This window comes from Denticeps clupeoides, chromosome 20, assembly GCF_900700375.1.
Source record: "Denticeps clupeoides chromosome 20, fDenClu1.1, whole genome shotgun sequence".
NCBI lineage: Eukaryota > Metazoa > Chordata > Actinopteri > Clupeiformes > Denticipitidae > Denticeps > Denticeps clupeoides.
This window is the reverse complement of record NC_041726.1, coordinates 10,546,568-10,564,161: the sequence shown is the minus strand read 5'-3', so window position 1 is coordinate 10,564,161 and position 17,594 is coordinate 10,546,568.

The following is a 17,594-nucleotide window of genomic DNA, read 5'->3' as shown; positions in this document are numbered from 1 at the left end:
TTCTCTGCCCTGGCAGTTTGGGCAGATGCTAAATGGGACCCCCTCCATGTCCACCCCACCCCCGTTCTGGCTTTTGTCTGTCTTAATTGAGGCCCCCACTCCATTTAATGGGCTCTTTAATTCACATTGAAACAGAGCTAGTGCTGCAGGTTAAATACATCTTAACACGGCGCGCTAATCCCTTCATTAAAGGAGATGTTGAACCCGTCGATGGATGTGCAATCGCCTCCATTAATTAGGAGGGCCTCTGGGCCCCGTATCTCCCAGTGAATGGCATGAGAAGAACAGACCCTGCCTTCTCCATTCCATAGCAGCGGCCTGCAGCTCCTTTCAGCCTTTTGGCCATTCAGTTGCACCCATAGTGAATCTCATAGTGACCCGTCCGTCCGTCCATCCATCCATTCAGAGGAGGAGGAGACTGATCAGAGGGTAGAAGAGAAGGGAGTAAAAAAAAAACATGAATTTTTAATTTTATGTCCAAATTAATTCATTCTTTCATCATGGACACCATCTTCATAATGAGGAATTTCACAGAACACGGAAAAGATAAAAGTTTCTAATAATTTTTCTATGATTTAGCATTGTGCCTGAATTGTTTAGTTAGTTTTAGCATTGTTCTAAATTTATTTTCAATTTGTCTAGTAAATGAAACAAAAATGTTTCTCCAGGTCTGTATCTAAAGATCTTTACGGCTTTTCATTTCATGTATTTTCATTCTAAAATTACTCCAAGTTTAAAAACAGAAGTGTGTATGCGTGCGTGTGAAAAAAAAACCTGTGTGTGTGTCTGTGCAATTTTCCCCGTGTGTGCATGCATTCCATGTATGTGTGCGTGTGTGTGTGCGTGTGTGTGTGTAAAACTCCAACCTGGTCTGGGCATGAGGCCATGACAGATCTGGCCCTGACTTCGGCCGCCTGTGTATCTGTGTGTTCACTCACCACATGACACCTGCACCTCTCTACCGGACCCACAGCCCAGTATTTAAATGTACTGTGTGTGTGTGTGTGTGTGTGTAGTGAGCACGGGGACGCTCACATTGTAAATAAACATGGATCCACGTAAAAAACGCATCACATGATCCCGTCACCAGCACACCTTCCAGGGGGTGTCAGGATCTCCTGAACGTCCCACTAACGCAGCGTAGCGCCGCGCCATTGTCCTCCGGAGTCGGACAAGCAGATTGCCATCGTCTCGAGCGTCGCTCTCCCTCCTGCTTTCCCAGCGCTCCTCTGCACTTTAATTTCCTGTCACTTCAAGAGAGCTTTTCTCGCTGTATATTTTATCACTTTCTCGTAAGACTCAGCTCCACTCAGCCTCGGCTCCCTTGATTAAGCGCAGCCAAAAAACAGGATGACACGCTGCAGCCGAGTGGTCGTATTGGAAGGGATGCGTTTAACAGAAGAATTTCGCACTGTATTTATAATATGTATCTTTTCACACCTGTAAATATCTCGTTAGATCAGCCGTGCCCAGAGACGGAACCCGTGCTCTTGGATGGGGACGGGCATCTTCTGTGCTGGTCATGTGATGGGGGGGGGGGGGGGGGGGGGGGGGGGGGGGGGGGCGTCTGCGATTTTGAGCCCACGATGGAGCGACAGACCACAGGCCTGTCCAGAGCAGAGGCCTTCTGCGTCCTCCTCAGACACACACACACACACACACACACACACACAATATAACAAACCGAAGAGCCAGTCTAACATCAATCAGTCCCAAAAAAATGGGCGTGGCATTCATCAACACAGCTTCGGAACAGCCGAATGTCAATCAAGCGATCAAATTTTATTTATACAGCGCTTCTTACAATGTACATTGTCACAAAGCGCCTAACAATAGAGCATTAGCTCGAGGCCCCAAGTGAGCAGCCAAAGGCGAGAATGAGATGAAAAACCTTGAGAGGAACCTTGAGAAACCCATTCTCCTCTGGTCAGAACTGGTTCGCCATGAGATGTGAGGTCAGAGGTCAGTAGATGGCTTCCAAGGGCCAGGAATATTTCAGGCAGACCTGTGCAGGGTGGCTTATTAACAGTCGGAAGCAGCTGACAAATAATCAGAATGCGACTTGCTCCATATTTGGGCATTAAATGAGGGTGAGATTTACAGTTTACAGGCGCATCTCAACTCTGCAGCTCCCAGCCGCCACCAGCCTCTCCTTCATGTTGGTTCCAGTGTCCCAGCCAGGCCATGGGGAGGCTGGTTGCTGGTGGCGAGAACCTACAGTGTAATGAATGTGAAAGTGAAGCATATTGCTGCAGAAAGGTGTTGTGTAAGAGCGAGGCAGAGGGGTGTTGGAGAAAAGCGCCATGCTCGCTGGCATGTGGGCGTGTAGCTGCAGCCTGGCAGTCACACACATTTAAAAAAAAGGAAAAAAAAAAAACACATCAATTATGTTTTTCACGAGAATATCAAGTTCACTTCAGAGTGATTCATTCATCTTTCAGTCTTCCAGACCTTCACCTGCACACATCCTGAATGTTTACTAAAGAATTCAGCCTGCAACATCAGACAGGCTCCACCCACCCAATGTGTATTGATCCCCGCCCCCTGGGCAGGTGAATCGATGCGACTCGTGTCCTGTTGTCATCACTGTGACATTTCTCACAGACAAGCCTGAACGTGAACCTGAACAATAAATCACCAGTGGACCAACGGACCTCCAAGCCTCCATCTGCAGCACTCCCACCACCCCCTTTCTAATTACCCACAATCCCCCTCACACCTCCCTCGCAGCCGATTTGCCATCCACTCGGGCCCGGCTGGGGGTGGAGAAGCTCAGGACTTACCCCCTCACCCCTTCACCCTCAGCCGGTAGGTGTTAATAGATCTGATGCCATCTTATTTCCTCACATTGGAGATATGGAGGCCCACTGAGTGGGTTCTGCTGGAAGGGCCCTCAGGGTTGTGCAGAGTCCGAATTCAGAATTCAGGCCAAAACAGGAGGATGTATCTGAGATGGAAGGGTTGAAAACTGACACGAAGCATCAGTGGAGCATCAGTAGAGTCACGCAGTATGAAACCAGCGCTAGATGTTGTACCCAGATGACACTGGTTCATAAGAATTTCAAAATTCAAGATGAATGTGGTGTTGTCGGAACTATCCTGCTCTATGGTTCAGCGTGGAGGCTTTGTTTTGGAGCAACATGTGGGGACGAATCTCTTGTCATGTTGACCACAGACCACGCGAGGAGTAGGCGGCGCTTGTGAAGATCTCCGCATCCTCGCCACACACACACACACACACACACACACACACACATGCATAAACATCAGTTCAGTGTTGGCAATATGGGGGAAATCCCCCCCTACGCATACACACACACGTGCGTGAAGACAATGAGTCACTTTTGCACCTCTGATTGACACCTGTCTGTAGCGAGTTTTTATGCAGTGCGGGGAAATGACTGCTAAAAATGACAGGCTGGTTAAACGTGTCCCAAGGTCGCTGCCAGGCGCACAGCAGATCATTTCGAGGTGACCCGAGGAGAGGAACCTTCCTCTTCTCTGCTCTTCTTCCTTTGTCCTTCACGCAGCAGTTAAAGGTTAAAAAGATCAGAAAGTATAAAAGTTTTCGTTTCCAGATGCTGAAGTGCTGGGGGGGACAGCCGTGGCTCTGAGCAAGGATGTCTCCACTGTTTTGGGTTCCTCACCTTCTGCCAGCCGCGCGACTGCGCTCTGAGCAACCGGCCCCCCCGGACGTGATGCGAGGTGACAGCCGGGGTGGCTTCCATGTCAGCCACGCAAGACCAGACTCCCTGGAAAAGAGGCGAGCTGAAGGAGAGAAGCCCTTCGGGTGACCAACGTGTGAAAATGGGAAGGAAGAGAAGAAAAGAAGACATATTCCTCCGTGTCAAGTTCGTCTTGCGGTGATGAGGTCGTCAGGTGTCGTTAGCCCTTTAATCCCTGCTCCGCGTTCAGGCCTGCATCGTCATGGCAACATGTGAACACATTTAAACTGATTAATCTGATGGGGTGATAATCTCACTGTGACGTCTCCCCCTGGTTTCTGCCCTCTGTCTCTGTTGTGGACTCTTTTGTCACATGGGCCAGGGAACAGTAAAGGTCACAAGGTCACAGGTCAATAGGGAATGCAAATGTGTGCAGACGGAAATGTCATTTTAATTAAAGTGAAACTATACCTTCTAACTGTGTTTCAGAATATACATCCGGTTCCATTTCCGAGACCTGAAGACATTTTTTCCATTAGTTTAGATTTGAAATGAAGGGACGTCACATTCCATTTAATGTTCTTATGAAGCATACAAACCTAAATTCCAATCAAAGTATTTCATTGGCGTGAAACAGGTCCTGGGTTTTATTACTTATACGTTTGTCTAATGGCAAATGTTCATGCAGATTTGTGACCTTTGACCTTGTTCTTGACCCTGTGTTCTCGAGAAGGAGCACAAACACTGAAAATATATCCAATGAGCCGTGTACAAACACACACACACACACACACATACACACACCTTCTCGGTCCGAGGCTCGCACCCCTGCTACGTGGCACCTACAGTAGGCTTGACCCCTCACAAGGTCATTCAGCTGTGGAGGGAACAGATGCTGCAGGTCTCTCGCTTCGAGATGCTTCCTGGACCAGACCATCAACTTCAGCCTCCAAATGTCTACAGAGCTTCATTAAGGTCAAGGGTCATGTGACGCTATTGTTGTGAATTGATGGTGGGCTGCAGGAGAACCAGGCAGAATCCCTGATTGTCCTGACCTCGGTTCCTTGGTGCTCCGTGACCCCAGGTTACTTCCTTGAAGACGGCTGGGTGGAGCGCACCGGTCAGGCTGTCAGACGCCTCTGCCCCCCGTCGTCACGGCAACATAAGCTGGCATATGTTCCCTCCTCGTAGGGCTGCATATGATTAACTGGACCATTGGGCAACTTGGCTCCAGTGCCACCCTGCACTCCGCGGGACAAGGGCACCGGGGACGGTGCCAAGGTGGAAGCAGGTTGCTGGGCCCGGCAGATCTTGTGTTTTCTGCTGAATCTGAATAATGAACACAAGACGCGCAGCAGCTGTGGGAGCTTCTCTTCATTTCCTTGTTTGATTCTTTGTCTGAATGATTATATATTTCAGAGAGTGGAACGTGCTGGAGTCTCCTCCTCCTTCCATTCTTCAATCCATTCCACAATCACCTTCACCACTCTCAGCTCGTGGTTTTTCTGCTCCTGTTTCATTATGGCGCAAGTAATGAAATGTAGACGGGACTCGGCGCTCTGGAAGGCTCTGTGCGGCCGCTGGGATTGAGCGTTACGAGGAGTTCGCACCTCCATGGCCCCGCCCGCCAGTAAACAGGATCACGGATCGCAGGGCACAGGGTTCACACACCGGTCATGCCAAGGCTGGACACACAAGCAGCAACCCCTAAACTCGTCATATAAATAACTTCACACACACATTCACAGTCATACACAGTGTGTCTAATAATGCGTGTGCACACACACACACAGGTTCACAGCCATACACACACTCAAAAAATTCATGATAATATACACACACAGCACAAGACTCACATTCAGAATCATACACTAGCTATAACAGTACAGCACACACACACACATGCACACACACACATATATAGAACAGTGCAGGCACAATCACACACTCTCTCACAGATTTATATACAGTACACACACGCACACACACACACAACATGGGCCGTGATGTTCCATGTTGTTCCGTGTTCTCGGACGCTCAGATCCCACGCGGACGGGTTTAACAGGGAATGTAATTAAGGGCTTCTGATGGACGATTTATCTGCTTTGACAGTGAGACGCCACCAACTGGGTTTTAATTCAGCCTGTCAGTGCATCCACGGGAATCTCCAGTCAGCTGTGTGTGTGTGTGTGTGTGTGTGTGTGTGCAGGATTTGATTAAAGGATCCCACCTCACCTGCCCAGTACAACAACACCAACACATCAACATGGATCCCTGGTGTAGATACTGCAGCTCAGGTCTCCTCTATTTTCATACAAATATAAATACATTTTAAAAAATGAAATCAGTTTAAATATTTTTACCTGAAAGAATCAAAGATTCAGATTTAATATGGTGGGTGTCTTCAGCCTTGAGTCATTGCAGAAATAACCACAGAGAGAATTAAAATGATGGGTTAAAATATATCAAAACACACACACACACACACACACACACACACACACACACAGTGTACAGTATTGACCGTCACGTTCACGTACAGGCACACACACACCATGCAACGCTCCTGGTGTGTGTTGGTGTGTCTGTTGCTCCATCTCTGACCTTTCCCTGCTTCCCCTTCCATTAACACACACCCTGTCACACTCCCCAGAGCGGAGAAGACGCGTTCGATAACGGCCCCGTCTCACACACTTAACCCTTCCCTCACCCCGCCCCTCCATCCCCCGACACACGCCTCAGGCCAAACACCACTGACACACACACACACACACACACCAATCACACACACATATCATTACAGTCGTGTGTGCAAGCCGGCGCTCAGAGTTTAGGATGCCAGTGGCTCCGGGCGCCGGGCGGGTCAGCACTGCCACCCCGCATTAATGCCAGGGGACTCTGGACCACTGTCTACTTCTTCTGATGGAGACTGTGGTGCCGAGGAGGAGGAAGATATATGATCTCCAGTGTAAAGGTGTCCAGGCTGCTGAGTCACTCTGATCAGGGCGAGGGACCTGATGAGTGACGAAGATTCCAGGACTGAGTGTCTACCACACACTCCACCCTCTCTAATATAGTGGACAGCATCATTTGAATAAATTAAATTACATTGTGCTTTTGAATTTCTTTTGTCATTTGCTTGGTTTCTGTGGGTGTGGACCTCTGACCCCTGTGTGTAATAACAAGCTTCAGTTCTGACTGTGCCCCTCCTCCGCTTTTCTTTGCTTTCACTTTCTGCTGCAGAGGAAGCGGCGCCTGCGGTGCCTGGCTCATGTGTTTGTGGTGTTTTACAGACGCGCCGCCGCTGTTTTAACCTCTGTAGGTGCAGCGCGGCGCCGCCGCCCAGATGTAGCAACAGCGATGGAACAGCAGCACTTCAGGCTTGATACACACTGGGACCCGAGCGACTGCAGGTGTACCTGTTCAACTCACACACACACACACACACACACACACACACACACACACACACAAACCTTGTTTGCTGCTGGGGAACACTGATGTCCCCTCCCCCTTATTTGTCTTGTAGACTGGTTGAAGTGAGTCGATCACTGGTCCCAGTACAGTGTAGTGGGCAGCAGAGGAGAAACAATCACAATCAATACTGATGTACGGAACAGACGGGTCTGTAGCACTCCACCTCTCTATCTACCCATCCACCCATCTATTAATCCATCCACCCATCCACCCAGCCAATCCATCCATCCATCCCTTCATCATTCTGTCCATCTATTCACCCCTACATCCACCCATAGACCCATCCACCATACATCCATCCCCACATCCATCTACTGAACCATCCATCCATCCATCCATCATTCCATCCATCCATCCCTCCATGTATCTATTTATCCATCCACCCATCCCTACATCCACCCATCCATCCCTCCATCAATCCCTTCATCATTCTGTTCATCTATTCACCTATACATCCACCCATAGACCCATCCATCATACATCCATCCCCACATCAATAAACCCAACCATCCATCTATCCATTCATCCATCCATACACCTACCCACCCATCCATCTATCCATTTATCCATCCACCCAACCCTACATCCACCCATCAATCCCTCCATAAATAAACCCACCCATTCATACACCCACCCATCCATCCATCCATCCATCCATCCACCCATCTATCCCTCCCTACATCCATCCATCCATCCATCCATCCATCCATCCATCTATCCCTCCCTACATCCATCCACTCATCCATCCACCCACCCACCCATCTATCAATCCCTCCATCCATCCATACATTCCTCTATCATCCATCCATCGCCACATCAATCCTCCCAATCATCCACCTATCCATCCATCCATCCATCCCTCCATCCATCCATCCATACACCCATCCATCCATCTAGTAACATTTACTCCTTCCTTCCACCATTCCATCACTCCATTCATCCATGCTTCCTCAGATCCATCCACCAAACGATCCATCCTTCCACCCATCAATCCACCCATCCACGCATTCATCCAACCATTAATCCCCCCACCCATCCATCCATTTATCTACATTTACAGCATCTGACAAATGTCTTATCAAGAGAGACTTACATAAATGTTTTAAATTGTCCTTCATATAAATGATTCATTTGGTTCACTAGGACCTGATCTGTAGATACCGCTAGCTTTTTTTCTTAAAATAAGATGCCTTTTTAGTCTAAGTAGTGCCCTTTTGTGTTCTAAGTTAGATTTTATTTTCTGTACATCAAGTATAAATGCGAGTGTTCTACTGTATATTGTCTCCTGTAGAGGAACATAGACCCTAGAACCTTTTACCTCCTTCTATTTGTCTTGGTCCCCCAGTGCCGGGCCCCTGGCTGCCCCTCCCTCTTCTCTCTCCGCATCCCGGGGCTCAACAAGCTGTCCGGTTGGACGCATCTGCCAGCACATCTTTAGCGCGTTGGCAGTGAGGGGCGTCGGTCGCAGGTTGGTAATCAAACCTGCCTGGAAAGACGGGGCAAGCAAGCAAGGGAGAGCGAGTGTCGGCCTCCCACCTCCTCCCTTCTGGCAGATTAATCATAATGTAATTTTAATTAAAAAGCACAGTGTCAAAGGGTTTAGCTGCTTGAGAAGTGTGCCCAGATTGGCACGCCGCGCCAGACCTCTGTTTATATGGAAGAAACGCGTTGCGACAAATCCACGCGCCCGAGCCGCAGCCGCAACAAAGACCCCCATTAACAGGATACTGTCATCCTGGGGGGGGCGGGAGGGGAGGGGTCACGCTGTCATGACGATCGGGTCTCGGTGTGAACGGTGACGGGCTGGGAGATGGGGGTGTGAGAGGTGCTCCGGGGTGTGTGTGGAGGAACGCGGGGAACTTTCTCTCCCTGGTTGACAAACACCACGACTCACTTTCAATCAGTGAAGAACCACTGCAGAACACCCCCCCTTTCCCCCCACATGATAAACAGGGACACCAGAAGACCTGGCCCGATGTCTACAACAGACGTGTCCCAATAACCAGAGACACATGGAGGCACGGAGCCACAAGCTGCTTTTAATGACAAGAGGATTAACCAATTAAAACTGCGCTCTCAGAAATCAATAAAGGGGTGTGGCAACACAAGCAGCAAATATACAATATTTTCAAATGTCATTTTAAATTATTTAAATTATTTTTATTATGTTTTCTGTTCCAATCTTATTTCTAGGAATAACATCAGTCAACAAATCATGAGAAAGAACATGAATTCCTAATCTTCTTGCTAAATAATTCTGTAGATACTGTTATGGGAATGTTAGCATTAACATACATAAAGTTATGAAGATTCTACTGGGGGAAAGTGAAAGTGAAGTTATTGTCATTGTGAAACACTGCAGCACAGCACATGGTGACGCAGTGAAATGTTTCCTCTGTATTTAACCATAACCCTTGGTGAGCAGGGGCAGCTGTGACAAGCACCCGGGGAGCAGCGTGTGGGGACGGTACCTTGATCAAACGTCCTCAGTGGCACCTTGGAGGTTCAGGATTCAAACCAGCAACCTGCCGATTACGGGCCGGCTTCTTCACCCGCTAGGTCACCACTGCTCCTAAATTCTATATGCACTATGTTTTCTAATTCTGTTCTTTTTCAGGCATCTTTGATGAAGTCTATGGACTTTGGACCATGCTGGGACAAAAAAATTGCTGTTTGTCTTTCTTGATAAAAGGGTCATGGTGCTGAATGTTGCTGGGTTACAGGGGTTGTTTTGTGAACCCAGATATCTGCCTGGATTTGAGTTAAAAAATGTTCTGGGAATCTTGGTGGGTAACGTTCCGCTGGCAGAGGGTCACATCATGCGACTGAGGAGAGGTCGGGTCTAAAAGCTCTGGAGCAGGATCAGGCTTGTTGACCTTTAAGGAGGGCATGAAGGGCACAAGGGGACGTCCTCGGGGTCCCCAGCTGGGAGAGCGAAGGTGAGAGACCGTGAAGCCCCTCCACCGGACCAACAAGCATTTCATTTCTCCCCTGCAGGTGTGGCATGACCATCATCCCCATCTTAAACACACACACACACACACACGTTCTCCTCCTGCACCAATACGTACACAGACAGCTAATTATGACTGTATTACAATAATGAGATTAAGTGATTAATCTCAGTAATCCTCATCTGCACAGACGCGGTGTGTGATATCACCATCTCAGACCGATTAATTCCACAACATTCAACATGGAACTAAAACCTCAACAGTCACGGGTCCCGTATCGTCACGGGCAAATATCAATTTCCAGTCAAACAACAGGATGGTTGAATAGTCATTGTTATAATATTGTAAATGAAAGGTGAAACGGGTTAAATAAACACGAGTAAGAAGCAGCAAGTGCTCATTAATTCATACAAGACACACATATGGACGGCCTTTGTCTTCAGCAGTATATGAGCTAATGAAGGTTAGGCCGGCTCTGATTCTGCGCTTCGAGAGGTTAACAAGATCACCAGTCCAACGCCACGTGAGCCTAACGAGGGAGACAATGACCCCTGACACCTGGGGACCTGGAGACAAAGGAGCAGAACGCCTCCTGAAAGGACAGACAGAGAAAAAGACAGATGACATCTGAGTTTTGTACAAGTGCAGGTGACAGAAGACAAGAAGGCTTCCTAAAAAACACAGAAATCACACACACACACACACACACACACACACACACACACACACACACACACACACACACACACACACACCTGTACACACACTACATCGTCCCATCTTACGGTGTGTGTGTGTGTCTGTTCAGTCCTGCAGGACCCACCTGCTGTTTGCTTTAACCCCTTTCTGAAAAACCCCATCTGTTCTGCCATTATTACATCCAGCAGCCCCCAGTGAGGGACCCACCTCACCAGCACACAGGACCCGGGCGGGGGGTCTGGCTGGGGGGACGGGCGCGGCCCCTGAACTAAAATGGGTTAATGGGACAACCACTTTTTCTCCCTATACACACACACACACAAACTTATTTTAAATACTTAAATAATTCCATAATGTTAATGAAACAATTCAGTCAATAAAATACACTTGGATAATTGACCTCAATGAAGACAAATCCCAGATGTGGCTACTGTTGAGGACAAGGGGAAAGCCGCCTGCGCAGAGATCGGGACCAGCTTATTGCTGCACAGACCACTGATCCAAAAAGGGATGTAGCAGAGCATTGTTGCACTGGCCATAAATATCAGTGTGTGGGAAAACCAAATCAAGTGATTCTTCCCGCACCCTTGCATCCCATTACAGACATGAGCAAACCATTTGTGGACTGTGTTGGCCCTTTGCAAGGTCAAAGGTGGGGCTGTGCCGTTAAAGTGTATCATGGCCCCAGTAGTAACTGATGTGTAGTGAAGTGCCTTGAGTGGTACAGATTAATTGTGGCACAAAGTTCATGTTCAAGATTTTGAGGCAAAATTTGACTGCCCTAAACATAAACCATCTAACGTCAAGTCCATATCACCCCGGATCCCAATGAACCCTGGAACGGTTCTACCAAATGCTAAACTCCATGCTGTGCAAATCTTGCATGGAGGCTGAGAGAGACTGGGATAAGTGTGTTTTATTCGCAGTTCAGGAGGCAAAAAAAAAGTGAAAAAAAGTGAGTCCAGCAGACCAGGTGTTTGGACGTTGGACATGAGAGGCCCATTACAAGCACTAGAGGAGTTTTTAGCAGCTGTGCCAGTCTACATTGATTTGTTCAAAGAGAAACTACGTAAAAAAACAGGCTTCATTGTCTGTGTTCCAATGGCAGATGAAACATTGGCTCGACTGTTTCATCCAGGTGACAAAGTTTTAATATTATTATCTTCTGTGGAGTCCACATTGACCACGAAATTCTCTGGACCTTATGTAATTGACTCCCGGCTAACCAACACTAACTACATGGTCTATAATCCGGATCGCAGATGTAAGTTACGTAACTGCCATGATGAAGTCCTACTGTTGTAGAAGCAACTCAAAGCCCGTCATAGCGGCCTCAGTGGGGGTAGTTGTCTCGACACTGGGAAATGGGGGTGTACTGTGTCCACTGAGCAGAGGTGTGGACTCGAGTCACATGACTTGGACTCGAGTCAGACTCGAGTCATTAATTTGATGACTTTAGACTCGACTTGATAAAATGTAAAGAGACTTGCAACTCGACTTGGACTTTAACATCATTGACTCGTGACTTCACTTGGACTTGAGCCTTTTGACTTGACAAGACTTGCTGTTTCGCAGAAAACCCAAATATTAAAACATATGTTATTACCGAACGCTCTGTATCTTTCAATGTCTGTGTAAATGTGCGTCTGTGCGCGTATTTGCTGTCGGCAAGACATCCAATCAAATTAGGTCCACGTGGTTTTGAGCCAACAGCATCCATCCAATCAAATTACAGGACAACCAATGCAGTGGAACTCTCAAATAACGCGCCAGTTAGACAAAATGATACCAAAGATAGTTTCGTTCGAATATAAAAACTACGAGGTGGTCAACAAAAAACGAATAGCAGTATGCAAAACATGCGGGTTGAAGATTACAGACAGAGAGGCAACAACTTCCAACTTCGTTCGACATTTGAAGTTGCACAAAGAACGGTAAGTTCTGAGTGAATGCTAACGCTTATTTGCTAACTTTTCTTTGCTGTGTAGTTAAATCAGTGAGGCTGTAAACTCGCTGTTAACGTTGCAAACTGGTAATCTGTCCACTGCGAGTTCACTCCCTTAATTCGTACACTTATTAATGTGATTTTTTTAAACCTGGTAGGATGAGGTACTTATACATAACATTAGTCGATGTACAGTATCGCACACAGTAGACGGCGGTCAGCAGCAACGTGTATTTTAGCCACCAACAAAGACATGCAATACATACATATTAGTGGTGGGCCATTATCGGCGTTAACGTGCTGTGTGAGACTCTTATCAGGCGATAAAAACGTGCTGCGTTAACGTGAGACTCTTTATCGTGCGACAAAAACGTGCCGCGTTAACGTGAGACTCTTATCGGCGATAAAAAAATATCGCCGTTAATCTATTCACAAAGTTGGGTTGGGAGCTCTGTCTATACTACTCAAGCTATTGTGCCGGAGTTAAATGGTTAGATTTATAAGTATATTTCTTCCTTCTTGTGTCTTTTATGTTCTTATTTTCTAAAGATTTTTATTTTGTTTTTGAGACCCGGTTCAGGTCTCTTGGACACATGGCGGGAGTTGTGAGGTGCGTCGGGTTTGTGTGCAAAAAGTTATTTCTTTCATTTTAATTTATGTACATATTAGGAATATTTTGCATGTGTGTTATTTTGTGAATATTTTTTTTATGTTCTTTTAATACTGTATATTGTAGAGAGAGGTGCAGAAAGACGCGATGTTCTGACGCGACCTTGCTGTTTGTACAGGAATGCAGTATTGTAAATTGTGAATGCTTTATGTTAATGTTCAGTTCTCTTGGACACATGGCGTGAGTTGTGAGAGAGAGAGGTGCAGAAAGACACGATGTGACGCGATGTTCTGACGCGACCTTGCTTTTTGTACAGAATACACTTTGCACAGAAAATCTCTTGGGTGTCAGCTCATCATTTGTGGTTCAAGAAACGAAATCAAAAAGTTACACAACGCAGAAGAAGAACCACTACACTATGATGACTTTCACCTTGATATTTTAGCGCGGATGTATACCTAGCCGAACTGCACTGTAGGGGGCGAGAACGAGTCTTCGAACTGTGAAATTACCACATCAAACGTGACGTGGTAACATGGATGCAGCTATTTAACTGAATAAACAGTTGGTAAACACAAGTACATCTTATTTTCCACTTCCTGCGGTTAAGTCTGTTATGTTCATGTATTTGTTACAGGACAGGACAAACTTCTGTGGAACTAATTGAAATGCAATATGTCATGGAAATACAATGTTACCACTTTTTGTTCGAATAATTATAGTTGCACTTGTTTTTTCAGATGCGTTTATTCTGTAAAGCAGTGGTTTAAAATGAAGAATATTCTTAAAAAATATGAGTTAAATGTTAAAAATGAAGTTAATAGTGCAATGTCAGCACTATTTATTTCTGCAGTTTCAATTGCACTTGTTTTAATAAAACAATAGATTTTAAAAGCATACACGATCGGTAAAAATATATTATTATTGTGCGGTTGAAAAGACTTGAAAGGACTCGAAACTCAAACTGCAGGACTTAGGACTTGACTTGAGACTTATCAGTCTTGACTTTGGACTTGACTCGACACTTGCCTGTCTTGACTTGGCACTTGACTTGGGACTTGAGGGCAAAGACTTGAGACTTACTTGTGACTTGAAAAGCAATGACTTTGTCCCACTTCTGCCACTGAGACAGAGGGGTTGGGAGGTGGGATCACATTGGCTGTGGGGCCTCATCTGAAAAATTCTGAAATCCTGTCCCAGCTGCCATCTTCCAAGTGAGAAAGTTTCTGATCTTGTCACTCTCTTAGAGACTTTTCCCTCTTATTTTCACACTGGTTTTACATGGTGAGGCAGTAGATCTTGAATGATGCCTGGACATGATGATGAAGAAGGATGAATACGCATGACGTCAGGAAACGGGTGTAATATATGATCAACAGGACAGGGAAGCAATCCAGTACCAAGTTACAATTAACAATGACCCACACGGTGAACAGACACAAACTGGGCAGCTTTACACAGTCTTACACAGGTGAACATGATCAGGAAACATTACACAGGATGAACATGAAACTCTGGTCCGGATCCTGGTCCCGGAGTAACCCCTTCCAGACTGGATCCCAATGTGCCACCCAAAGCATTCCATGAAGAGGGTAAGGAAGTCCATATACTCAATCTTTTTGGAACATGAATGGAAAATTAAACAAGGCGAATAGTGATGATATGATATGAGATGAGATGAACGGCTGAGACTAATGAAAAATAGCTGATGAATGATCCGGCATTCAAGATGGAGAAGTGGACGTGTGGGACTGGCACCCTGTCCGCTGTCCGCTGGTGCCTGCTGCTCCAGTCAGTCTCAGTCTCGCCCTGCTGAATGGCCACTTCTCACCTTCAACACCACCCTGAGTGTCAGAGTTGTCTGCTTTTGTGACTCTGGATGACTTTCTTCCGTACACTGTAATGCCGTTTGGTCTTAGGAATGCTCCTGCAACTTTTCAATGCCTGTTAAATGCCTGGGACTCCCTCACATTCAACCCGGCCAAGAGTGAGTTTGTGAAAGCAACAGTGGTTTATCTCGGGCATCAGTTGGGATATGGATATTTTAGTTCCACAGAAGGTAAATTTTTCTTAAACACCAAAAATACTGTACATTACAGATGTCTACTTTACAGTAAATTCAGTTAAAACAAAAATAAAAACAAACAATACACTACTGTAAATACAGAAAATCACAATTCTGCGTTAGTGACGTCTGATGGGGTATGACCACAGGATCTCATCACAAATGTCTTTTCTTGCTATTCATCAGGGAAAATATCTCCTTGTGTGCCGAATTCATCCATGGATTGACCTTACCTCAATGTCTCCACAGGTCTGTTTTATTGCTTGCAGAAGAGGCATTCGGCCATGTGGTTGGTGGTCATATATGCGCCATCTCCAAGCAGAAAAAAAACCTCTTCAATAGTGTTGAGAAATGGCGAGTTAGGGGGGAAAATACACAACTTCAAATTGATCATGGTTGGTGAACAGCCGCCCGATGGAAACTGACATTATCCCAGATAACAACAACCCCGGGCTGCTCTGGTATGTCCTGTACAAATGCATCTTGAAGTAGTAGCCCTCGGAAGCTTATGGCGGCACACAATGTGATATTTCCCCCACGCTGCCCCGGGACGTGTACAATCGCCCTTTAGCCAAGTATATTACAACCCCTGTCGTCTACATTTGCTAAGGTTGAATCCAGCCTCGTCAATGCATATAAATTCATGAGGCTGAGCAGCTCCATCCATGTCCAAGATTCTCTGCAACAAAACTACATATTGTGGATGGCATTACTCAAATCACACAACTACACAAACAGAACCGCACCAACCGGCTACACAGGTACTTGTGTAGCTTTCTGAATTTATGTGGTACTAATCCAATGGTACATATATGCACCTACAGTGGGGCGGGGTTACGTTTTTATGAATGGACTCCACTGTCATTTTGGCAGCGACCTCCATTCCTTTCTGTCCTCCCTGGTGGTGTCTTGGTGGAGACCCTGACCAGATTTGTGTAGACTGATGTGAAGTGTAAATTCAATTTCAGCGAGAAGACAGGTGAAGTGGTGGCAGAAGGCAGGCCGGGTTGGCGCGGGTGCCAGGCCAGGCTGCTCAGGCTTTAACTTTGCTAAGCTGCTCTCTGCCAGGTCCTCAAGACGTCCCCCTGTCTGGTTATATTGGAGTCCGGAGCCTTGGTCCCCTGCCTACTGCTGCAATATGAGCCCTGCTGAGCCGAGTTCTATATGCCATACATGCTGTGTGTGAGGTGAAGTCCTGTGAGTGTGTGTCTGAAGTAGGAAATTTTGGTTTCCACTGAACAGGATCTTATTGCACATGCTAATATAATATATTGAGGTATTTAATATTTTTACTTCAAACAAACAAGCTATCTGTGTTTGTGTGGTGTGTGTGTGTGTTTGGGTAGTAGGTGTGTGTGTGTGTGCCTATGTTTTTGTGGTGTGTGTGGCTGTCATTATCAGTAAAGTACAGGTGACCCCGTCGTTGTCAGGTGTTGCACCTCCACAAAAATCAGCCTTCCCCAAAGTGACACACACTGGACTGCAGAGACACACGGGTGTAGCTCTGCCAGTCCCGTCAACACCTCCTTATTACAGCGAATGACACACACACACACGCACACACAAACACACACATTTTCTGTTAAAAATATGTGCAGGTTTTTTCAGACATCGTAGACCAAGAACAAATTTACAGATATTATTTTAAAAAATTTGTTAAACTGCCAATGACCTGCCACTGGTACATTAAACAATTAGTGTTGCATTTCCTCAATCTTCACACTTCAGCAATAACGTCTCGTATTGAATCACAATGTGAATTAGAACCGTGATTAAATTAATTTTTCAATTGTATTCAGAGTCAGTTTTTTGTTACTCACCAACATACCTAAAAGAATGTGTATCAGTTGTTTATAAAATAATCACGTTTAATTTTTTATTTTAATGCACTTTCATCATTTTAAAATGTTTTTATATGCACATTTTTCCTATTTTAATGTTTTTTTTTTTTTTTGCATTGCAGGAATTTGAATGTTTTTGACAGTGAAGTACAAAAAATAAAGGATTCATTATAATATTATCATCAGATCCACACATGACATCTGTTCAGGAGAAAGCTTCACACTGTGATCTCACTGGTGGTGGCGGCCGTGCTGCAATTTCCTTCACATTGCCACTATTCACAATTCAGAGAAATAATAATGAACATATAAGATAATAACATGTTCTGTTCTTTATT